We start from the raw sequence: 23,015 nt of genomic DNA on the forward strand, positions 1-23,015 counted from the left end.
TCGAAAGCATTGAAATCATTCTTCGTTGGCTTAGAATTTTTGATAGAAACATGACATTTTATAAGTTATCATATAACGAATTATTAGGAATAGCGACAAACAACAGCTAATACGCTGCAGATAACAAAAATACATCGCCCATTCTCAGTTACGTCCCTTGCAATGCTTATTTGACATAGTATTTAAATATGCTCGAATGATGTACACGACACATTGTTTACCAGTGCGCATTAAATTCGATAAGCCACAGAAGCAATCCTCCTGTTTTACCGTGAGTTGATGTTTCATCCAAACAAAATTCGTGCTTGAAAAATGTACTATACTGAACCTATTCAATATTTTACGAACCTTTCTTCGATTTTTATAGCCCGGATAGCTGTACATCCGAAGGGTTGTCGGCAGCAACAGATCGCAATACCTTTGCGATAACCGTTCGGCGCCCTGATAAACTGAATTCGCATCGAACAAATAATCTTCCTCTCGGCACTGACTATGTATACGAATCCGTCTGTATTCATATTCGATACTCTTGGACGATAGACACTTTTATACCCGTAACTAGTTTAGCTGACGTCAGATTGTGAAGTTTGGTCTCATTATGTTTGTCTTTATCAAACAAACGCAAGCTCCTGTGGAGCGAACGTTCCAAGAATCCTCAAGCTCGTACAGTTTCACGAGTTATCTGTCAATTTCAAATCTTTATTACCACATGTTTCTACATAGAGGTATAGCTCCATGTGTTTCTGCAATTGTGAACGTCGAATCTATAGACCTTAAACTCGGATCCTTCAATCACGGGTTACACTCATAAAAACATTTTGGATTTCTTAAATAATTTCCGAGTAAAAACAGCAGTGTCATTCGAAAGTTCTTCAGCCTTTATACATACAAAATTCGTGCTTTCCCAAAACCTGGATAAGTTTATCAGCCATACGATGGGTGATGTGCCAAAGTCTGTTGCTTGTGTGTTTTACAAACAGCGCATCCAAGACATTTCTTTGTGATGTTGCAGTTGAAAATATGGGTACGAAAGGAAGGAGAAATGTAAGCTACTTTCTGTTTCCCAAATGAAAAAAATTAACAGAATGTTTGTGAGTAAACATTGCCAAAACAAACCTTTCGTAGCTGTTATCTATACTAATGATAAAACATAAAACCATTGCGTCTGTGTGTCTGACTTTGAACACGTCTATCTCCATAACTACTAAACGTATTTCGTTGAGATTTTCTCTGGCAACTTCAACGTAGCTTCGGACAGTGTATAGGCTTTATATCGTCAAAACCGGATTAGGAAAAAAATGTAATTTAAAATTTTGCTAAAATTTTGTCTGCCTGGGTGAACACGCTAATCTCGAAAACTTTTGACGAATTTTCAGAGGATTTCGCAGGTAACTTGAGTGTAGCTTTGGGAACCTTAAGCTAATATCGGCTTTATTTCATTAGATCACGAAAATAGATAGTTATACACATTATAAAAATGTATGTATGTTTAACATATCCTCCGAAACCATTGGACCAATTTCAACCAAACCTGGTAAATGTATCACCTACTGTCTGGAAAGAATCGCTGTGGCGGCGAGAGCCATCTAAATATCAAAGGGATGGGGGTGAAAAACAAACACAGACCACGACGCTCAAATATCCAGATTTTATTCATTCTGTATTTGAGAACGAGAATACACATAATTTCTAACCTTGATGAAACCTTTTCTCGCTCACACGTCCTACAAAACGACGAAAGACAAAAATGTTCGTCGCTTACTACTTTTACTGCTCATTTTCGGATCAGACATGACGCTTTTAACTTAAGTCCACTTTTGATAGCTCCTCTAGATTGTGCGCAAAAACAAAATCATCCTTCCTTACACGCAAACTGAGGTAGGAAATTAGAGCTGGGCGCAGAAACACTCAAAGTCCAGGACTCTGGCTGTTTTTCTTCTTAGCTACTGGCTCCACAATAATGTGACAACTGTGTAGAAGAAATTGGTATTGTTGATGTTAGTATTCTTGTGAAAATGACGAAGAGGCTTGTACCAATAGTTATGCGAAGAAAAGAGTGAAACATTCTTCAGAATACCGAAGAAATATTGAAAAGAAACCTAAAATTCATGGAGAGGAGCATGTAAATAACTGAGGCAAAGCAGTTCCGAAAAAGGTGACAAGAGAAGACTACAAGTGTGAAATCACTGTTTTAGTATTATTGCAAATGACAACAGACCCATGGAATGCAAGGATGACCAGGCCATTTTCCTGTAAGGATTCATCATAGACGCTACCCAAGAAATGAGGAGGAGGGCAGGGCTAAAAAGTCTTTTAGCCACTTTGTCGTGGCTGGAGACGGTATATTTGAAGTATGTAGAAAAGCTTTTCTAAGTATTTATGTAGTAATTGACGAGAGGCTTAAAAGTTTCACAAATTGGTGTTTAGTAGGCAGACACCATAAGATGGAACTGGGAGATCTAGGAGCGTTAATGCTATACCACCAGAGGAAACTGTCAAAATTAGAAATTACATTCCATCACTCCCTATCAAGGAAACTCATTATGGCAGCCGTACTATACACTACCTACATTCTGAGCTACCTGTGAAAAGGATACACCGACGTTTTATTACTAAGCATCTTAATCGGCCACTGAAATTCTATACTAAGGTTTTCCCCGAAAACTTTTCGCTTGCTTTCGGAAGACCTAACGTAAACATCTGCTGCACCTGCTACGACTTAACATAAAAGATCGAGTCAAGCACATTCAACAAGGTCGCATAGCGAACAGCAGTAGCAGAGAAAATTGCCCCTAAGTGAAGATCTAAGAGGTTTTATGATGCACTGCAAAACAGGAAAGGATAATCGAAGACTGATCTTGGAACTACTGCTTTATATTTCGACTACATACAAAATATTCAACCTCCTTGTGTCTCTGTTTAAGAACTGTCCCACTTGGCGCTAGTTGACTGTTGTAGTATTATGTATAAATAATTTACAAGCAAGGTCATCTGTTTTTTATCTCTGTGACGAAGAGAATACGAAAAAAGGACTCAATGAAGTTTGCACTTTTCTCTTAAGCTGCAAAAAACGCCAAAAATCGTATATAATTAAATATGAAACTGACAATTATATCAAATTACAAATAAATTCTACAGTATGTAACATTCCTAAATCACTTCCTATTTTAAAGTAATGGTAGACTTATAATATGTAGAGCAAAAATATAACACAAAACTAGAAAGAAACTGACTTATCAGGCAGGACGTTTGGTTGGCAGATTAGGAGAAGTTATTCAAGAATAGGGAGATAACAAGACTAAATCAAGCTACAAGGTTAACATCTTAGAAAATGTAACTCATTCAGATACAGACGAAAATGGCAGTTAATTGGCAAAGATAGCTATGCAAACAGCAAAACAAAAAAAATCTCAAGTAGAATGAGGCAGTTGCTAAAGAAAAGATGAGAGTTTCAGGCAAACAATAATAAAAACATTATGGAATTTGCTAAATAAAACAAAATTATTTAGAAAAGTCTTCAAAAACATTTGAGTAGTCATGAAAATTTGTTGGCTGAAATAAGTGAAAACAAAAAGAGTACGAAGAAAACAAAACAGGAAGTCACATTTTATCATATAAGAAGACAGATGGTCCAAACATTTGAAGACATCTTTTAGTGTTTGTATAGCTCAACATATGAGTAGAATTGCGCAGAGAGTTGATAATGAACGTAATGGTATTCAGGCAGTAATGGTGGATAAGATGTCCTAAGCAATTCGAGATATGACAAAGGAAAGGCCAGTGGGAAAGTCATAAAAAGGAACTCGTAAAATTATTTTCGTTTTGAAATAAGACATTTACCCCAACAAGGAGAAATACAACAGTTGTCATTCTCAATAAGAAAACAGACGTTAACATATAAATAACTATAGACTTCATATTTTCCTATCCGTAACATTCAAGATATTCATAATAATTATCACTTACGGCCTTGAATTAAAATTTCATTGAATTTTAAGGAGATAAAGGGACAAGCAGGAGTGTAGATAATTTGGTCTTCTGGGGATGGGGTACCATTCTGTTGAAGTACAAGATGTTCATACAGATCAGTGTCACAAAAATCAGCAGCTGAACTATCATAAGCTGTTTCAAAGTTTAGAACTGGACCGCAGTTACATCAGCTGAAAATTCTGATACTATGGTGGCACGCTTGGTGGCACTGGGTTGAGAGGTGTGCAACAACATTCAGGAAACATTTTTATTAATCACATAAAATCGTAACTGACAGATCAAAATCAAGAGTCCCCATCCGAGTTAACCATACAGTACAATATGAATGATCTCAGAACACGACTATTAAAAGAAAATACAGAACAGAATGACTTAGATAGAAATATGTCAGCCTTAATTCTCACAGTAGCTTGTTGTAAATGACACAACTGAAATGCCTTATGAATCTCAGTTCTATGGCGCTTAACACAGATTGTGATTTTACACCCAGATAAAGCTTTTCACAAATAATCAACAACAGAGGTTTTAGGAAACAAAATAGGGCCGCCAAAAATACTTAATATTCAAAACAATAACAATAAGGTTGGCTACCAAGCATCACAGAGAGGCTTAAAAAAAAAAAAAAAAAAAAAAAAAAAAAAAAAAGACTACTGCCATTGAAATGTCAGCATAAATTAATACGGAAACGCCTGCTAGTCAGTAATAAATGGAAAATATTTGTACAAAATAAAGAACGCAGTCCCCTTCAAACATGTCAATAGCGAAGTTTGTAGAACGTCCGTAACCCCCTACTCGGACAAGAAACACATTCCTGGCGAGCCAAAAGTTCAATACACTTGAGGTTCATTTCATACAAGCCAAACGGCGCCGACACCGACCAAAGGTAATACGCCGGCAGTCAATCTTGTTGGTAAGTTCAACTTTTCAGCAGGTTGAGGCACGTGGTACACGCAATCCACGGAAGGCCGGTGAGATGACAGACTACGTTTTGTTACTGATCGCTTGGCAGGGAAGACCACGCTCGAAAACCCGCGCCGTCTGAACGGGCCCCGTGGCAGTCCATAAGCTGCAATCGTTGTGTACTTTTCGTTCGGCGGTTGTTTAGAACGGCTCGACCATGTGACAGAATTCAACCGTTAGGTTTCATAAGTCACAGCTCGGGGAAGATCAGTTTGGATTCCGTAGAAATGTTGGAACACGTGAGGCAATACTGACCTTACGACTTATAAGAAAGATTAAGGAAAAGCAAACCTACGTTTCTAGCATTTGTAGACTTAGAGAAAGCTTTTGACAATGTTGACTGGAATACTCTATTTCAAATACTGAAGGTGGCAAGGGTAAAATACAGGGAGCGAAAGGCTATTTACAATTTGTACAGAAACCAGATGGCAGTTATAATGGTCGAGGGACATGAAAGGGAAGCAGTGGTTGGGAAGGGAGTGAGACAGGGTTGTAGCCTCTCCCCGATGCTATTCAATCTGTATATTGAGCAAGGTGTAAAGGAATCAAATAAAAGTTCGGAGTAGGTATCAAAATCCACAGAGAAGAAATAAAAACTTAGAGGTTCGCCGATGACATTGTAATTCTGTCAGAGACAGCAAAGGACTTGGAAGAGCAGTTGAACGGAATGGACAGTGTCTTGAAAGGAGGGTATAAGATGAACATCAACAAAAGCAAAACGAGGATAATGGAATGTAGTCGAATTAAGTCAGGTGATGCTGAGGGAATTAGATTAGGAAATGAGACACTTAAAGTAGTAAAGGAGTTTTGCTATTTGGGGAGCAAAATAACTGATGATGGTCGAAGTAGAGAGGATATAAAATGTAGGCTGGCAATGGCAAGGAAAGCGTTTCTGAAGAAGAGAAATTTGTTAACATCGAATATTGATTTAAGTGTCAGGAAGCCGTTTCTGAAAGTATTTGTATGGAGCGTAGCCATGTATGGAAGTGAGACATGGACGATAAATAGTTTGGACAAGAAGAGAATAGAAGCTTTCGAAATGTGGTGCTACAGAAGAATGCTGAAGATTAGATGGGTAGATCACATGAGTAATGAGGAGGTATTGAATAGAATTGGGGAGAAGAGGAGTTTGTGGCACAACTTGACTAGAAGAAGGGATGGGTTGGTAGGACATGTTCTGAGGCATCAAGGGATCACCAATTTCGTACTGGAGGGCGGGGTGGAGGGTAAAAATCGTAGAGGGAGACCAAGAGATGAATACACTAAGCAGATTCAGAAGGATGTAGGTTGCAGTAGGTACTGGGAGATGAAGAAGCTTGCACAGGACAAAGTAGCATGGAGAGCTGCATCAAACCAGTCTCAGGACTGGACCACAACAACAATAACATATACAAATGAACAGAGATGAAAGCACTGTGCCAGAAAAATTTCGACGAGTATTGGCTTTGAAGTAAATCAGGAGTATTTATCATCTATGACTGCATATTAATCCCCAAGCCACTTAAAATGCTTTCTTTCTGAGCATAAATGATATGCAAAGAAAGCACTTCGCAAAACATGCCACGCGTTAGAATAAAGGGGCAAGTCATTAGTCAGCTTGAAGATTAGTGTATCTGAAAGATTTGAGACTAAATACGTAGAAGCAGCATTTTGCGAAGCACTGAGGACGTCCATACCACGTACATTCATCAGATGAATAAATGAATAAATTATGGCTTTAAATAATTAAAAGTAAAACAATGATGCCAACAAATAATAAGCATTTTCCTTATAATGACATCCAGTTTCTTTTCCTTCGCGAGGTTGTCTACAGCCTCCAGTGGTTCAACAGATACTGGCTGATGAATAGACAAGAGGGCTATATGGTACATTTACTCATCTCTGAAAGGGTAAAGCACAATTATCACCTTAATTCAAATGATACAGCACAATACATGATTTATTTTTAGAGCTTGTAAATATTAATAAATGATAATCTAATAATTGTTATATGACGTGATGTGATGTAATAAACTCCAAAACTTGCCTGTTCTGTTGGACATCGCTGGTCTGTCCTGATTCTCTTTGAAGCGGAGAGAAATGTGGTTAATATGTTCAGAAGATTATTCCTATTTGGATACATGTCTTTGTTGCGTAATTGCAGTGCTCCATGGCATATGAAGATCTGGAATCTTCTTCACGGATGTCCTTCTCCATAAATGTAATTTAGCAAGAACATCTTCAACTCCACATTCCGTACCTTCAATGTAGAATTCAATTAAGGCCTTGAAAGCTTCTCGTTCTTGACTGGTTGACATCGAAACAGTGAAGAAAATCCAGTCAGCTCTTATTTATGTTCTACAAACAACGGTCACACATCCAGTAGTTTGATCTTTTCTTTTGTATCTTAACCACTCGGAGAGCCAATATTGAGATGTCCAGTTGATGACAAATTTCAGTTGCTCTCTCAAAACCAGTCCTGAAAGTTTTGTAGCATCGGACCTAGGAATTTCCAGCTCTCATCTAGTGTCTTCATGTACTTCCATAACTTCTCTCAAACACAGTTTTGGTTTATTAAGTCAAATTTACACTCTTGAAGTGCTTGTTTTCTGCAACGGGTCTGTCTTCTCGATCATCAGCCTTATTTTTGAAGCATTTAAAAGACCACTAAAAAAACAGTTTATGGTTTATTTAAATGGTAACCCCCTAACCTTAATATAAGACGGATGATACAAAGGTTTCATTTGTTATCATGTAAGGTTCGCACGATTAAAGTAGCACAATTACATAATAACACTTCACTCTTCGACAATATAAGTAAAAAACGCACCGTGAAATAGCACTTCAGCTGAACTGAATCTCAGTCATATTAAGTACTGCAAATCTCTTCTTGCTATTAGTGTGATGAAACGCTTTGAAACTTTACGGACGTCTTCGTCCTTTAACCCTTATGTAAACAAAGACAAACACAGTGCTCTAAGGATACAGACACTGGGTATTGTTACGCCAGTGGAAATAGGTCTAAGTTATGTATTAGATATATTATCGTTACGTCACTACGAATGGAACTCTAAGGTACTCTTGAAGTTTAAAGTATCAAAAGCCTTTGACTTTTCATTAACCTACATGTTGTTTAAGCTATGTTTCTCCTATATCAAGTTTTAGTGATCTCAGACACAGTCGTTTCACTCCACAGAGTGAACACTAATAAAACTGAGATACTAGGAGGATCGATTCCTGACTGTAAATGAAGGAAAAGAAGTCCTATGAACATCCGTCGAAAAATGGACGGGGTGCGTAGAACAACAACAAATAATACTGGAGCACAGTACAGAGCTGCATTGAATCCATGCCACAACAGGCTCTCGAAATGGCTTCCATGGGATTTCAAGTGACAGAGATAGTAGCGGTTGTCATGCAGGATACACATAATCATACTTTAGCTTGTACCATGTTGGGAGGCCACTTGCCTGGGGCTTGTACTGGGGTTTGTCTCAGTATCCTGTAGAATCGGTCCTCCAAGTCTGGTGTACGCACAGTCCGCCGCCTCTCTGCACGTTCGTCTATCTGAAAGGACCCATGATCACACAAACGCCTAAAAAGGGCTTGGAATGTTGTGTGATGTGATCGGTGTCTGTGAGGGTACTTGTTTTGGTATAGCTGTGATGCCTCTCGACCGTTTCCATCTGCTTGGCCACACACAATCTCTATTCGGCTTGTTTCTGGTTCAAATGGCTCTGAGCACTATGGGGCGACAGCGTATGAACGTTTGAATGACGCCACTTTGGTGTAAACCAATTCGGCTGTTCATCTTCCCCTGCGGTAACATGAGCATGTGCGGAAGCTCTAGCCGGCCGGGATGGCCGAGCGGTTCTAGGCGCTTCAGTCTGGAACCGCGTGACCGCTACGGTCACAGGTTCGAATCCTGCCATGGGCACGGATGTATGTGATGTCCTTAGGTTGGTAAGGTTTAAGTAGTTCTAAGTTCTAGGGGACTGATGACCTCAGATGTTTAGTCCCATAGTGCTCAGAGCCATTTGAACCACAACGGCCTGCGCTTGTTCATGGCATGAATACCGATCCACTCTGCTGCTTGCAGTAAGCTGCGTCAATCACACAGCCTGCAACACACAAGAAACATAAGGCACGTGGTGAGAGAAACTTTCATTGTTCAGTACCATCTACCATGGCAACGATGCATTTCCAGACATATGTTCGTAGGGCCTTTTTTCCTTCATTCCCAGTCGGAGCCCGTCCCTGTACTTTGTCTGTTTTATTAATATTCAGCCTGTATAGGTATCGATAGAAGTTGGTGCTAAGTTCTTTTTTTTTTAAATTTAAAATGCCTTTTGGTCACCACTCATACAGCCAGTCTCAGATCCACAAAAAACAATTATCCGTTACAGCCATTTCAACTGAACTTAAGTCAATGATCTAAACAAATTAATGTACACTCCGAGACAAAGAAAACGACGCACCACGAAGGGTTTGGCAAGCACGAAGACAAGCAGGAGAAACTCTCGCAGTGTGCGGGCGGACATTATCTTGCTGAAATGTACGAGTAAGCTCAGGATGGCTTGCCACGAAAGGCAACAGAACGTGGCGTAGAATATTCTCGAGATACCTCTGTGCTGTAAGCGTACCGCGGATAACAACTAAAGGGGTCCTACTATGAAAAGAAATGGCACCTCTAACCATCACTTCTGGTTGTTGGGCAGCATGGCGGCCGACAGGCAGATTAGTATCCCACCGGTGTCCAGGGCATCTCTAGACACATCTCTGGCGTGGAATATTATTGACTGGAGTAGAATTATGTTCTGTGATGAGTCCCGCTTCGAACTGAGCTCCGATGACCAATGAAGATGTGTCTGGAGGCGCGGTGGGATACCAGCCTGACTGTCGGCAGCCATACCGTCCGACAGCCTCGATTGATGGTCTGAAGTGCCATTTCCTTTCATAGCAGGACCCCTTTGGTTGTCATACGCGACACCCTTACAGCACAGCGGTACGTCGACGACGTTATATGCCTCGTTTTATTGCCCTTCATGGCAAGCCATCCGTGGCTTAGATTTTTGCAAAATAATGCCCGCCCACACGTGGCGAGAGTTTCTACTGTTCATCTTCTTGCTTGCCAAATCCTATCTCGGCCAGCAAGGTCACTGTATCTCTCCACAACTGAAAACATTTGGAGCTCTCCAACCGGTTCGGGATTTTGACGATGTAAGGCGCAGTTGGACAATATTTGGCACAATATTCCTCAGGAGGACGTCCAACAACACTATCAATCAATGCCAATCAGCGCAACTGCTTGCATAAGAGCCGGAGGTAGCAAACTCGTCACTCACTTGCTCAGTTTGTGTAGCTCTTTCTCTTGAGTAAATCATCCAGTTTTTCAGAAATTGTAATCATTTGTTTGTCTGTACACGCACCTCACACTTACCGATTTCCGTCCAATTCAGATAATTCCTTCATGGTGCATTCTTTTGTCTTACAGTGTAGCTACTACACTACTGGCCATTAAAATTGCTACACCACGAAGATGAAGTGCTACAGACGCGAAACTTAACCGACAGGAAGAAGATATTGTGATATGCAAATAATTAGCTTTTCAGAGCATTCACACAAGGTTGGCGCCGGTGGCGACACCTACAACGTGCTGAGATGAGGGAAGTTTCCAACCGATATCTCATACACAAACAGCAGTTGACCGGCGTTGCCTGGTGAAACGTGATGCCTCGTGTAAGGAGGAGAAATGCGTACCATCACGTTTCCGACTTTGATAAAGGTCGAATTGTAGCCTATTGCGATTGCGGTTTATCGTATCGCGACATTGCTGCTTGCATTGGTCGAGATCCAATGACTGTTAGCAGAATATGGAATCGGTGGGTTCAGGAGGGTAATACGGAACACCGAGCTGGATCCCAACGGCTTCGTTTCACTAGCAGTCGAGATGACAGGCATCTTATCCGCATGGCTGTAACGGATCGTGCAACCACGTCTCGATCCCTGAGTCAACAGATGCAGACGTTTGCAAGACAACAACCATCTGCACGAACAGTTCGGCGACGTTAGCAGCAGCAGGGACTATCAGCTCGGAGACCATGGCTGCGGTTACCCTTGACGCTGCATCACAGACAGGAACGGCTGCGATGGTGTACCCAACGACGAACCTGGGTACACGAATGGCAAAACGTCATCTTTTCGGATGAATACAGGTTCTGTTTACAGCATCATGATGGTCGCATCCATGTTTGGCGACATCGCGGTGGACGCACATTGGAAGCGTGTATTCGTCATCGCCATACTGACGTATTACCCGGCGTTATGGTATGGGGTGCCATTGGTTACACGTCTCGGTCACCTCTTGTTCGCATTGACGGCACTTTGAAAAGTGGACGTTACATTTCAGATGTGTTACGACGCGTGGCTCTACCCTTAATTCGATCCCAGCAAAACTCTACATTTCAGCAGGATAATGCACGACCGCATGTTGCAGGTCCTGTACGGGCCTTTCTGGATACAGAAAATGTTCTACTGCTGCCCTGACCAGCTCATTCTCCAGATCTCTCACCAATTGAAAACGTCTGTTCAATGGTCGCCGAATAACTGGCTCGTCACAATACGCCAGTCACTACTCTTGATGAACTGTGGCACCGTGTTGAAGTTGCATGGGCAGTTGTACCTGTACACGCCATCCAAGCTCTGTTTGACTCAATGCTCAGGCGTATCAAGGCCGTTATTATGGCCAGAGGTGCTTGTTCTGGGTACTGGTTTCTCAGGATCTATGCACCCAAACTGCGTGAAAATGTAGTCACATGCCAGTTCTAGTATAATATATTTGCCCAATGAATACCCGTTTATCATCTGCATTTATTCTTGGTGTAGCAATTTTAATGGCCAGTAGTGTATATTATAATGCAAAAATTCATTTTTCTCGCATTCTTAATAACCCTCTGCTATAAAATCTTTTAGGAGCTATACACTTTTATGTCTTTGTGCTAAAAGAGTTTGAATATTTGTTGGTCAAGCATTTCCCGAAGTCGTCAATTGCTGCAACAGTGCGCAGTTTTTTAATTGTGTGCCAGCCAAAGATGATTAACATCTTCCTCACTGCCGCAAAGTTTAGACCCCAGTGGAGTGTGAGGGGCGTAGAAAGCAGCAAGGGGAGCTTTGTCGCTACGTCGAAGGAAGGAAGGAAGATTGGATTTAACGCCCTGTAGACATCGAGGTCGTTAGAGACAGAGCACAAGCTCAAATTGGGGCAAGGATGGGGAAGCAAGTCGCCCATGCCCTTTGAAAGGTACCATCCCGGTATTTGCCTGGAGCGATTAAGGGAAATCACGTAAAACCTAAATCTGGATGGTCGGACTCGGGTTTGAACCGCCGTCTTCCGAACTGCGAGTCCAGTGTGCTAACCAATGCGCTACCCTGCTCGGTCGGCGCGTTGGCAAGGGACTAAGTTTGCTATAAAATGGTGCAACTTCGAGCATACGTGCGTGCAGATAATCAGCAGCTGTGGTATAAATTACACACGGAAGTAACAAGGTTGTATGAAAGCATAGAGCATAGAGCTGTTCATGTTCAAACACACTCGTTAGGCTGTCTGAGCCGGCCGGTGTGACCGTGTGGTTAAAGGCGCTTCAGTCTGGAACCGCGTGACCGCTACGGTCGCAGGTTCGAATCCTGCCTCGGGCATGGATGTGTGTGATGTCCTTAGGTTAGTTAGGTTTAAGTGGTTCTAAGTTCTAGGCGACTGATGACCTCAGAAGTTAAGTCGCATAGTGCTCAGAGCCATTTGAACCATTTTACGCTGTCTGTTTTTCACTTGACATACAACACGAGTTCGCCGCGTTACTATAGTGCCGCGGCTGTTAGATCACTGAAACTGGCAGCAGTCGTAAACATTAGAAGTCGACACGAAGTGTACCGATAGCCAGTAGGGGTCGAAGATCATCTTGGAAATCGACAATTTAAGCCGCTGTGCAGCGCAGCGCGTCCGTTGTGAACGCGGCTTAAATGGTCGATTTCCAAGATGATCTTCGGCCCCATGCTTGTTACTGGTACACGTCGGGTCGACTTATTTTTACGACTGCTGCCGGGGTAGAACGGTGCAGAACTGAATGGAGCAGAGTAGTCGTAGCTATGCGGGATTGTTGAATGCCGTCCGTACTGAGTCGCGGACGAACGGGATTGTTGAATGCCGTCAGTACTGAGTCGTGGACGAACCATTTCCTTTGATGTACCGACACAGCGCGGAACTTGTTCGTTGCTAAGGGGCGCGGCCAGCCTTTATAGATATCTTGCTACGTCTCTCAGCAACCGGACTTTTCAGGCTGTCCTTGTAAGTAGTTAACAGGAAAAATTTAATATTATATTCTTTACATCAACAGTTACCATATTTTAACGCGAGCGACTTTTAACCCTTTTTTTATAGGAAAGAAACCTTCAAGCTGTTGAAGGTGTGAGGGGGGGGGGGATGTTTGGAGCCCCTCGTTATCCCCCCTCCCCTCCCCCATATTTACGGCCCTTAGAACAAGGTGGCATTTGAAAACCATTAATAAAATTATGGAATGGAGCAATGGTGAACTACTAGAGTAGATCGGGGGAAGATGTCATACTTAAGGTTTGGAGGATCACAAGGAGAGTTAGAATTGGAGATTTAGGATCAGCACCGAAATATTGTTCACTGATGAGATTTTTCTATGTAAAGGCCAGTTGGCGTCACGAAACCATTACTAATTATATGCGTATTTAATTCTTTTTATGATCAGTGTCGTTTAGGCATCTCACCCCAGGCATCGGGGTGAGATGACAGTTATATTGCAAGGAGATTTCAGCACTAGTTTTGTGCATTTATGATGCAACATAGCTACATAAGTAATTCAGAAAGCAAATTTATTACGTTTGTAAGGAATAGAATACAAAACAAATATATAAATACATTTAAGAATAAGCAAATGACAAGAAAGCATCCAAATGAAATCAGAATGCATTTGCACAGTTATTGCACATGTTTTTCTTCATCTGTATAGGTTTCATGCAATCATTTATTGCAAATGACACACTGAATCGAATCCACCTGTGGTCCATTTTTATCATAGTAATTCTTGGCAGACTCAACACAATAACCACTGTCATTTGCTGAGTTACTTGGTTTGCTAAACTTAGACAGACCTGAAGTTGGTTTTTGCTTTTAATTCGCTGTGACCTAGCTCTTGCTGCTTCTTTTCGACTACCTTCTGTGAGAACTTAAGCGGTTTTCTTTCTGCCTTCGATGGTAATGCATCCAAGATAGGCATAGGAGTAATTTCTTCGTACGATGTTCCTGGCATCGACTAATTATCGACCTGTGCTTCAAGTCTTCTATTGCCTTTCTGTGGGAGAACAACCTGAGCACATCCTCTACAGTCGGTGTTATATCCCTCATTCTTGTTTGCCACATCAATAGCAACCAGATCAGAAATTTGAAATGCCTCCTCTAGAATTATTTCCGGGTTGTATGGGTAAAAGCCACAAGCTTCAAATCCAGATTGAGAAATGGACGGAACTGCAGCTTTCTTCCAGGCTTCGCTGAGGAGGACTGGGAACTGGGCTCTTGAGGCTTTACGTCCAGGATGACACAATGTCCAGTTTCGCATTGTCCTGTAAAAAGCTTGTTTCAGTGATTTGAAAACACACCTGTTAAGAGGCTGAAGGTAGTGTGTTGAATGCGGAGGTAAACAAATCATGATCACATCATTTTCTGTTGCAAGATCAAGCATATCTGGATCAGTAGAATGTGAGTTGTGCTCATCGAGAAGCAGTACTACTTTTCCTTGTTGTTTTCTTGGAACGAAGTGGTCTTTCATCCAACTCATGAATATATCAGAGTTGACATACCCTGATCTCTCATTCATAAATACCATCGAACCATTCGGAAGTCCATCCTGCCATTCAGACTTCTTTCTTTTACCTTTTAAAATGCACGCTGGAGGAATGAAGTTGCCTTCAGCATTGCAGCAAGTGATTACAGTTATGGTTTCCATTTTTTCTTGGGAAGTTACTTGATACAAAGAAGGAGAACCTTTTTCTGTTATCACTTTGTCTGGCCTAGGATTCATGTGAAACCCAGTTTCGTCCATGTTGTACAGGCGGCCAGGCTTATCCAGTAAATAATTTACTGTTAAGACTTCCAGAACTAAAGAAAAATATGCTGCAATAGCTTCTCTATTCATTCCCATAGCCCTATCAATAGAGAGACCTTGTAGCTTACGTTTCAGAAAGGACTGTAATCAGTACCAACCTGCCGTTTGATTTTCTTTAGAAAATCTTTTAGGAATTCCATTTCTTTCCGCAAACTGGAATACCAGCCTACGAAGAGTTTCTCCAGTTGGTGAAAATCCACACATTTGCAACTGTCTTATGTAAGTGAACAATTGTTTCTCATTCTCTTCGCCAAGGCTACCTATAAATCATAACAATAATTATAATGTGATAGTTATTCATCACTGAGAAAAGTTTAAGGAATTAAAAAAGTGTAATTCAATAATTAATTTTTAGGTGAATTAATATTTCAGTTAGAAATTATTCTCATTTTGCTCCACAATCAAAGAAAACATTATAATTAAGAGAATACTGCTTACTTTGTGGGCCCATGCCATGCTTCCTCTCATCTTTCTTCAACAGACGTCGTTTCAGAGTTCTATATGGGATCCCATATTCTTGGGACGCTCAAAACAATTCATTCCATCAGTCCTTACATGTTACATAGCCATTTGTAGGGATTTTTCAGACCACTGACCCCTGTTTCATGTTCCCGAGGCATTTACTAGGAAAAGAAAGCCTGTGCACCTGGGGGATACGATTTGGCATCTTACCCCCAGAAAACAGTAGCGTCTCTCCCGAGGATCGGGGTGAGATGCCACTTACCGTGACTGGCACAACATGGCCGTTGTGTGGCAACGGCGGAAGGCAACTTAAAGTACAAAGTATCTTCTACGCTCAACATGTGCAGCATTTGGCTCTACTACATTATTCAGACGCTCGTACGCTCTTGAAAATAGTTGTGCACCATGAAGAAGGCGTCACTTTTAGCTCTTACCTTGTATTTGTAGCTTCCAAAGCGGAGAAACAATTACCACAACGATACACGGAGCTGCCTTCGCCCCATACTACAGCTAGCGATTGCCGTTCAGGTTGGTGTCGCGATCTGTTCTGAGCCGGCGGAAATGCCAGTTTTAGGCATCTCACTCCTATAGGCACCCCCCCCCCCATCTTCTCTATGTTCTCCATAATTAATAGATTTTAACAAGCTGTTGACTCAGTTTAAACAAAAGCTTTAACAACAATCCTTCAGAAACAAGGCACACAGGCTAGTAACTTTCTGAATGTATAAGTTGATTCTATTGCGAAAGAATCAGGATAGCTTGAGTGTTTGTTTATTGACCTCACTGAAGTTAGCAATGATGATGCAGGATTGTTGCCAGGACAGCAAATACGTGAAGCATAGTGGGCAGCCATTGGAAAATCATAGACGCTGTCTAAAAACAATGGCCCATTTATCCATTACAGTGAATACAGCAGTCGAAACGTCATCTTGCTGCGCTAGCACCCAGTCGCACAGGTTGGTCCTGGATGGTGGAGTGTGCTCAGCTCGGCACAGGGACATTCGTAGGGTAGATAGAGTATTTGGTACTTTCCCTGTTGCTTACCTGATACTCCCCTCGAGTTGAAGTTCTGAGAACACATCTTCTGACCTCCATATCTCGTTTCTCATTTCCCATGCATTATAAATTAATTTTAACTTCAAGTGATGGACGGCTAGGATGATCATGCCTGGAGAAAAATATCCCTCCCTCAAATGGATCAATCCTGTAATGACTCCACCTTGCTGCTGTAGTAGTGCAGCACTACTAGAAGCATGAGGCACGCCATGGTCATTCTTGCTGGTAGTGTTGCCTGAGGGAAGGAAGCTGTAATACCTCCCTCTTCTATCATCATTCCCTCTTCCCCACTCCAAGTCCGTCTACAAATAATTCCTATAACTATATTCCCCACAAAATAATAACAGAAAACTATGTTCCCATCATCTGACGTTTTTTGACATAAAAACTCCTGAATTATCATGACACCATAAAAGCACATAACAACAAAAACATTTCAATATACTTATACTTCTTTGATGATCTTAATGTTTATAGATTGTGTCTGCTGTTTGTACGAATGTGTTTGGTATCTGTGTTAATTCTGTTGGTTCATTCTGGATAACTGTGCTGGGAGGAAGCCCAACAGCTAACACAAACAGTAAGAGTAATTCACGTAATGAGAGATAATTACTAATTGCAGCACTAGAATTAAAGCATGAATTCTTGTTGAAACTAAATTGGTGCCATGAACAGTCTTCCTCGAAACGTAAGAAAAATACAATTCAACGTACAAACACTGAGGTCACACAAAACGTTTGCAGCAAACTTGGTGTTTAAGAAAAAGTCAGTTGTTCGATTATTGCACACAGATATATTTAACAGTAATCACTGTTAACTTACGCTGACATTATTAAATTACCTGTAACTTTCTGTGGTTGTCGATCATACAGTCCATCCATTAAATCTTGATGATTAGCGCACACACACACACACACACACACACACACACACACGCACGCATATATATATATATATATATATATATATATTTTAAGATGCCTTGCAGGATGGAAGAAATTACTGTCTCTTCTTCTGGCTGCAGGCAAAAGTCATGCCTGTGAAACAATATTGGCGTAATAAATAAAAATATTCTTGCGTCTATGATAACTCTTAATATATGTGTTTTCTTTCTTTTTTTTATCGCACATAGCATTTACTACTACATTGTTGACGCACAAGTAAAAATTACAAATCCTTTATGTGTGAGATCTAAAAAATAAGTACTCTCAAGCGATGTTGAAACAAAAGTTTTTTATAAAAATTGTATAGTCCCCGGACATTGCTCTTTTGTTACAAAGATAATTTTAAAAGCCTATCACTGCCGTCTTTTGCGGCAACGTACAAATTTATTATTACAAATTAAGAAAAGGAAACATTTATATAAATTAATCTTGTGAGCTAGTTGTTTAGGTATTACACAATTGCCCCAGACTGTACACTGACATTGTATGGAAATGTACAGTGTTAGGCAGTATCATATGAGTAATCGGTTGCTATCTCTTACCGATGTTAGGCGGGTCAAAGCCCTCTCTATTTCTCGGTCTCTTAGATAGACTTATGATTAGATTAGATTTACTTTCATTCCAATTGATCCGTAGTGAGGAGGTCCTCCAGGATGTAGAACATGTCAGAAAAACAACAATACATGACAAATATTTACAACTTAAACAAATAAGCTAATGTACCATTCCACAGGTCCCAAGTGGAATGATCGTCATTTTTTTAATGAACACTATATGAAAGGATCATTTTACAAATACTAATGCACTGAATTTAAAATAATTTTTTTTTATTTATAAGGTGATAAACGTGTAATACGACTAATATAATACTTATTTACAATGAACACATTACTGCACTGAAATGGTGCAGAAGTTATATATATATACAAATCAGTTGGTTCTACTGAGAAATTCATCAATGGAGTAGAAGGATTTGGCCACTTTAGGCTTCTCTTAACCGAATTTCATTGGTTGTTAAGCATTTTATGGCTGCTGGCAAGTTAATGAAAATGTGTGTTCCTGAATAATGCACACCTTTTTGTACAAGACTAAGTGACTTTAAATCCTTGTGAAGATTATTTTTATTTCTAGTATTGATTCCATGAATTGAGCTGTTGGTTTGAAAAAGTGATATATTTTTAATGACAAATGTTAAGTAGAGATGTCAGCTTTATCTTATTATATCAACATAGACTAATACAGGTAATTAAAAGGAAAACACGTAAAAAAGGGGTAAAAATATCAAATACTGTGCGTATTCAACAACGCGTGGTTTAGTCCAGTCTCTTTCATTATTGCGCACACGGCAGTGGCAAGTAGCGGCAGCCCGGTACTGGGGCTTCAACACTTGCGTCCTCGCTGAATACTTTCAACTCGTGCGTGTCCATTTCACGCGGAGTGAAACAGCGAAGTCGTCGTGTCTTGCACCGTGGATTTCTGCACAAATATTTATTCGTTTCTTGGAAACGGTGTGCATGCTTGTGGTAATTTCGATGCTCTGACAGAAGACCTCCAATTTTACGGCCCGGGACCCGTCGTAACGCGGAGAGGAAATCCGAAGATCAGCATCCGCCGATAAGGTAAGTTCCTTATGAAACACTTTTCCATTTATTCAGAGCTAAATCTAATTTAGTAAAATTTTGTAGGTTTGCACACAAGTACTAAGCATCAAGGCACTTCAGTTTTGAAAAAAAAAAAAAAAAAGAATCATTTTTACACAGGTTCCTTGCCGAATTGCCGTCCAACTCTATTAATCACTTATTTTGCATAAAGTGTCTGCTTCCGTATGCTGTTACTATTTAAAGAAATTGTTATTTACGTAGTTTCAATTTTAATACATTCATAATTATGTTACATATTATTACGGACATTCCACTCACACTTAATTCATATTGAATTTCATTTTGATTATTTTAATGAACAGTCGTATCACTTTAGTTTGTAAGTAATAGATCCACTTACATTAATGTTATAAAATAAATATGTCTAACCTCAGTTACATCGATCATCTTATATATACATATAAACAGGAGTTCGACAAGAAGATGGCCTGTCCCCAATTCTCTTTAACTTTGTTTTAGATAAAATAGTAATAACATGGAAAAGCACATTAAAAAACAGAGGCACAAGGGGTATAAGCATGGGCCAAGGAAAGAACAAATTTGAAATGAAATGTTTAACCTCTGCACATCTGCATTGATAACTGAAAACCGAACAGACGCAATAGTTATGCTTGATCTGTTACACGAGATTGCTGAAAAGACTGGGCTAAAAATATCCTATGAAAAAACCATGTGTATAGAACACAAACATAATACAGAAAAGTTAATGAAAACAAAGTATGGAAAAATTAAAAGAATTGATAAATTGAAATACCTGGGGGAATGGATCCAAGCCAATGGACTGGATAACACAACAGATAATGAAAGAATAAAAAACTTATAATTTGCATATAAATTAACACAAAACAATTACAATAAGAAATCAATATCCATACAAGCGAAGATTAGACTTTATAATTCAGTTATTAGGACACAAGCAACGTATGGCTCAGAGTGCCTAACATTGAATAAGAAAGGCGAATTAATAGACCTAGAAAAAAGAGTGAGAAAAATACTAAGAAAAATTCTAGGTCCTGAGAAAAACTATGTAAATAGGTGGATTAAAACGAGAAATGAAGATTTATACAAAAAATACAGAAAAGATCACAGATACAATGAGGAACGACGGCTAAAATTTTATGGACATTTAAAAAGGAATGGAAAAAACACGGATTACTAAGAAAATTTTTAGTTACATTAGTAAGCTGAAAAAACTGTAGAATGGATAGAAGCAGTACAGAAAGATGCCAACAAAATAGGTGTTAGAGCATAAAAATACGGGACAGGAATCACTTCAGGCTACCGATTAAAAACGCAAATTATGAAGAAGATGAGCCAAAACCTCGACCAAAGAGAGTGTGGACGGATGAGCAGAGACGAGCAGTTGGAGAGAAAATGAAGAAGTACTGGGAAGAAACGAAGAAAAAGAAACACCATAAGTCTTAAGTTGTATGCGGTCCATAGCTGGCCAAATTCATATCAGTTTGTTTGGATATCACAGATCAGTAAATATGAAACATTATACATAATTCCTTTCAAATTATTCACGGGAGTTTGTTATTTATTTATGGAGCAGGTGGGAAAGCATCGGCATCTACTTCAAATACACTACGCGCTGCTTATCCAGCTACACCTAGCATCGCCTCTAGGAATGAAGGAAGGAATCTATTTGACTACAGGCCCAACGGATTACTAAGGAAAGGGCGTGTAACTCATATATCGTGCTACAAGAAGACCCTCAATCAGCATTGTTCATGGTAGATTCTTGTTATGTTCCTACTACATGAAATAGACATTGTTTACTTCAGACGACATGTAACTTAAGTAATCATGACGTGTGTTTAATTGCCATAAACGTTGTTGTCATTCGACGTGTAGAAATAATAATCCTGTTTATAATGATCACGTACATATCCATATATACCTACTGTAAAGAGAAAAATGGGGGTTGGTAGTTTCTGAAGCAGTGACGGTACCCTGTGTGTAGTTCGGCCCCATGCTGGTTCGGTAGCATCAAACCTGTATCATTAACGCCACTAACCGGACTGCTTCTGCATATATATATATATATATATATATATATATATATATATATATATATATATATATATATATATATATATATATATATATATAATATTTTTTTGCAACTAAATTTGATTGAGGTACGTCCCGTTAAACAGTCCGCAGCTCGTGGTCTTGCGGTAGCGTTCTCGCTTCCCACGCGCGGGTTCCCAGGTTCGATTCCCGGCGGGGTCAGGGATTTTCCCTGCCTCGAGATGACTGGGTGTTGTGTCGTCTTCATCATTATAATTCATTCCCATTACGGACGGAGGAAGGCAATGGCAAACCATCTCCTCTAGAACCCTGCCTAGTCGGCGGTACGGGTCTCCTGCATCGTTTCCTACGCTCATCGGAGTATGGTACCTCTAATCATCATCCGTTAAACTTTTATGGTACCGCAACACTCTCGAAGCTTATCATTTCTTCTTTTACGCCGTATCGAGACACTGGTCGCCGAAAGGAAAAATCTTAAAACTAAATGTGTAGTACCTCAGTGGCCATTGATTCAGTCATTCCTTTCCGTCAGTATGCAGCCATTTTCTTCGCTTGTTCGGCCCAGTACATCACCAGCTTTACTTACCTTTACCCTGTAAAGACAAGTATCTACAAAATTCTATAAAGCGTGAGATACTTGTGCTCCTCTTCTCTGTATCCTGCTTCCATCTTAGCTGTCATCGTCCATATCCTTAAATGTATGTTACACGTCCTGTAGTTCCCTTTCCGTAAACGCCTGTGCATATTTGTATATAGTAGGTTAACATTATGTAGATATTAATCGTAGCCTCTTGTACATTTCCTTAGTTCGACATTGAATATACAGGGTGTATCAAAAAGGATGGCGCAAACTTACACGGCTGAAAGTGCACGATAATAGAAGCACAAATGTGAAGTAAACATGGGCTCTAAAGCGCATACCTTAAGAGCTATGAGATTGTCAATATCGTGAAACAAATCTCTTCTACTGCAAGCTCCATGCTTTCCCAATTTTGGGAAGTGTTAGCATGGACCAAAACAAGACAAAAATGTCCAGTAAACATGTGCTCTAAAATGCGCACCTTTCAGCTATGAGCATCTGTTCATCTTTGGTACTTTGGAGTACAACTCATCTAATGAACAAGTACTCATAACTTTTAAGGTATACAGTTTAGAACACATGTTTACTGGACATTTTTTTCTTGTTTTGGTCCATACTACCACTTCCCAAAATATGGAAAGCAAAGAGCTTGCAGTGGAAGAGATTTGTTTCACAATATTGAAAATCAAGAATATGTCACAGCTCTTAAGGTATTCGTTTTAGAACCCATGTTTACGTGACATTTATGCTTCTATTATCGTGTGCATTCAGCCGTGTAAGTTTGCGCCATCCTTTTTGATACACCCTGTATATATATTAGATGTAGTCCACCTTAAGTTTATAATATAGTTACTTCTTCTTTCTACTAAGAAACAGTTTTGGACCTGTGTACGACGAAAATAACATAGAATGGAGAATACGAAGAAATGAAGAATTAAGAGGGCTATACAAACACCGTAACATCGTCGAAGTACTCAAGAGGAGAACGTTGAATTGGGCAGGCCATGTAGCAAGATTGACAGAGAATAGACTACCTAGAATGGCATTCAGCAGAACTGTAGATGGAACGAGAGAAAGAGGAAGACCCAGAATCAGATGGCGGGATAACATTCCGGAGGACACTAGGATGAACAGCAACAGCAACAGGACAAACAGCGCATAG

The sequence above is a fragment of the Schistocerca americana genome, chromosome 2 (assembly GCF_021461395.2).
Source record: "Schistocerca americana isolate TAMUIC-IGC-003095 chromosome 2, iqSchAmer2.1, whole genome shotgun sequence".
In the NCBI taxonomy this organism is placed as follows: Eukaryota; Metazoa; Arthropoda; class Insecta; order Orthoptera; family Acrididae; genus Schistocerca; species Schistocerca americana.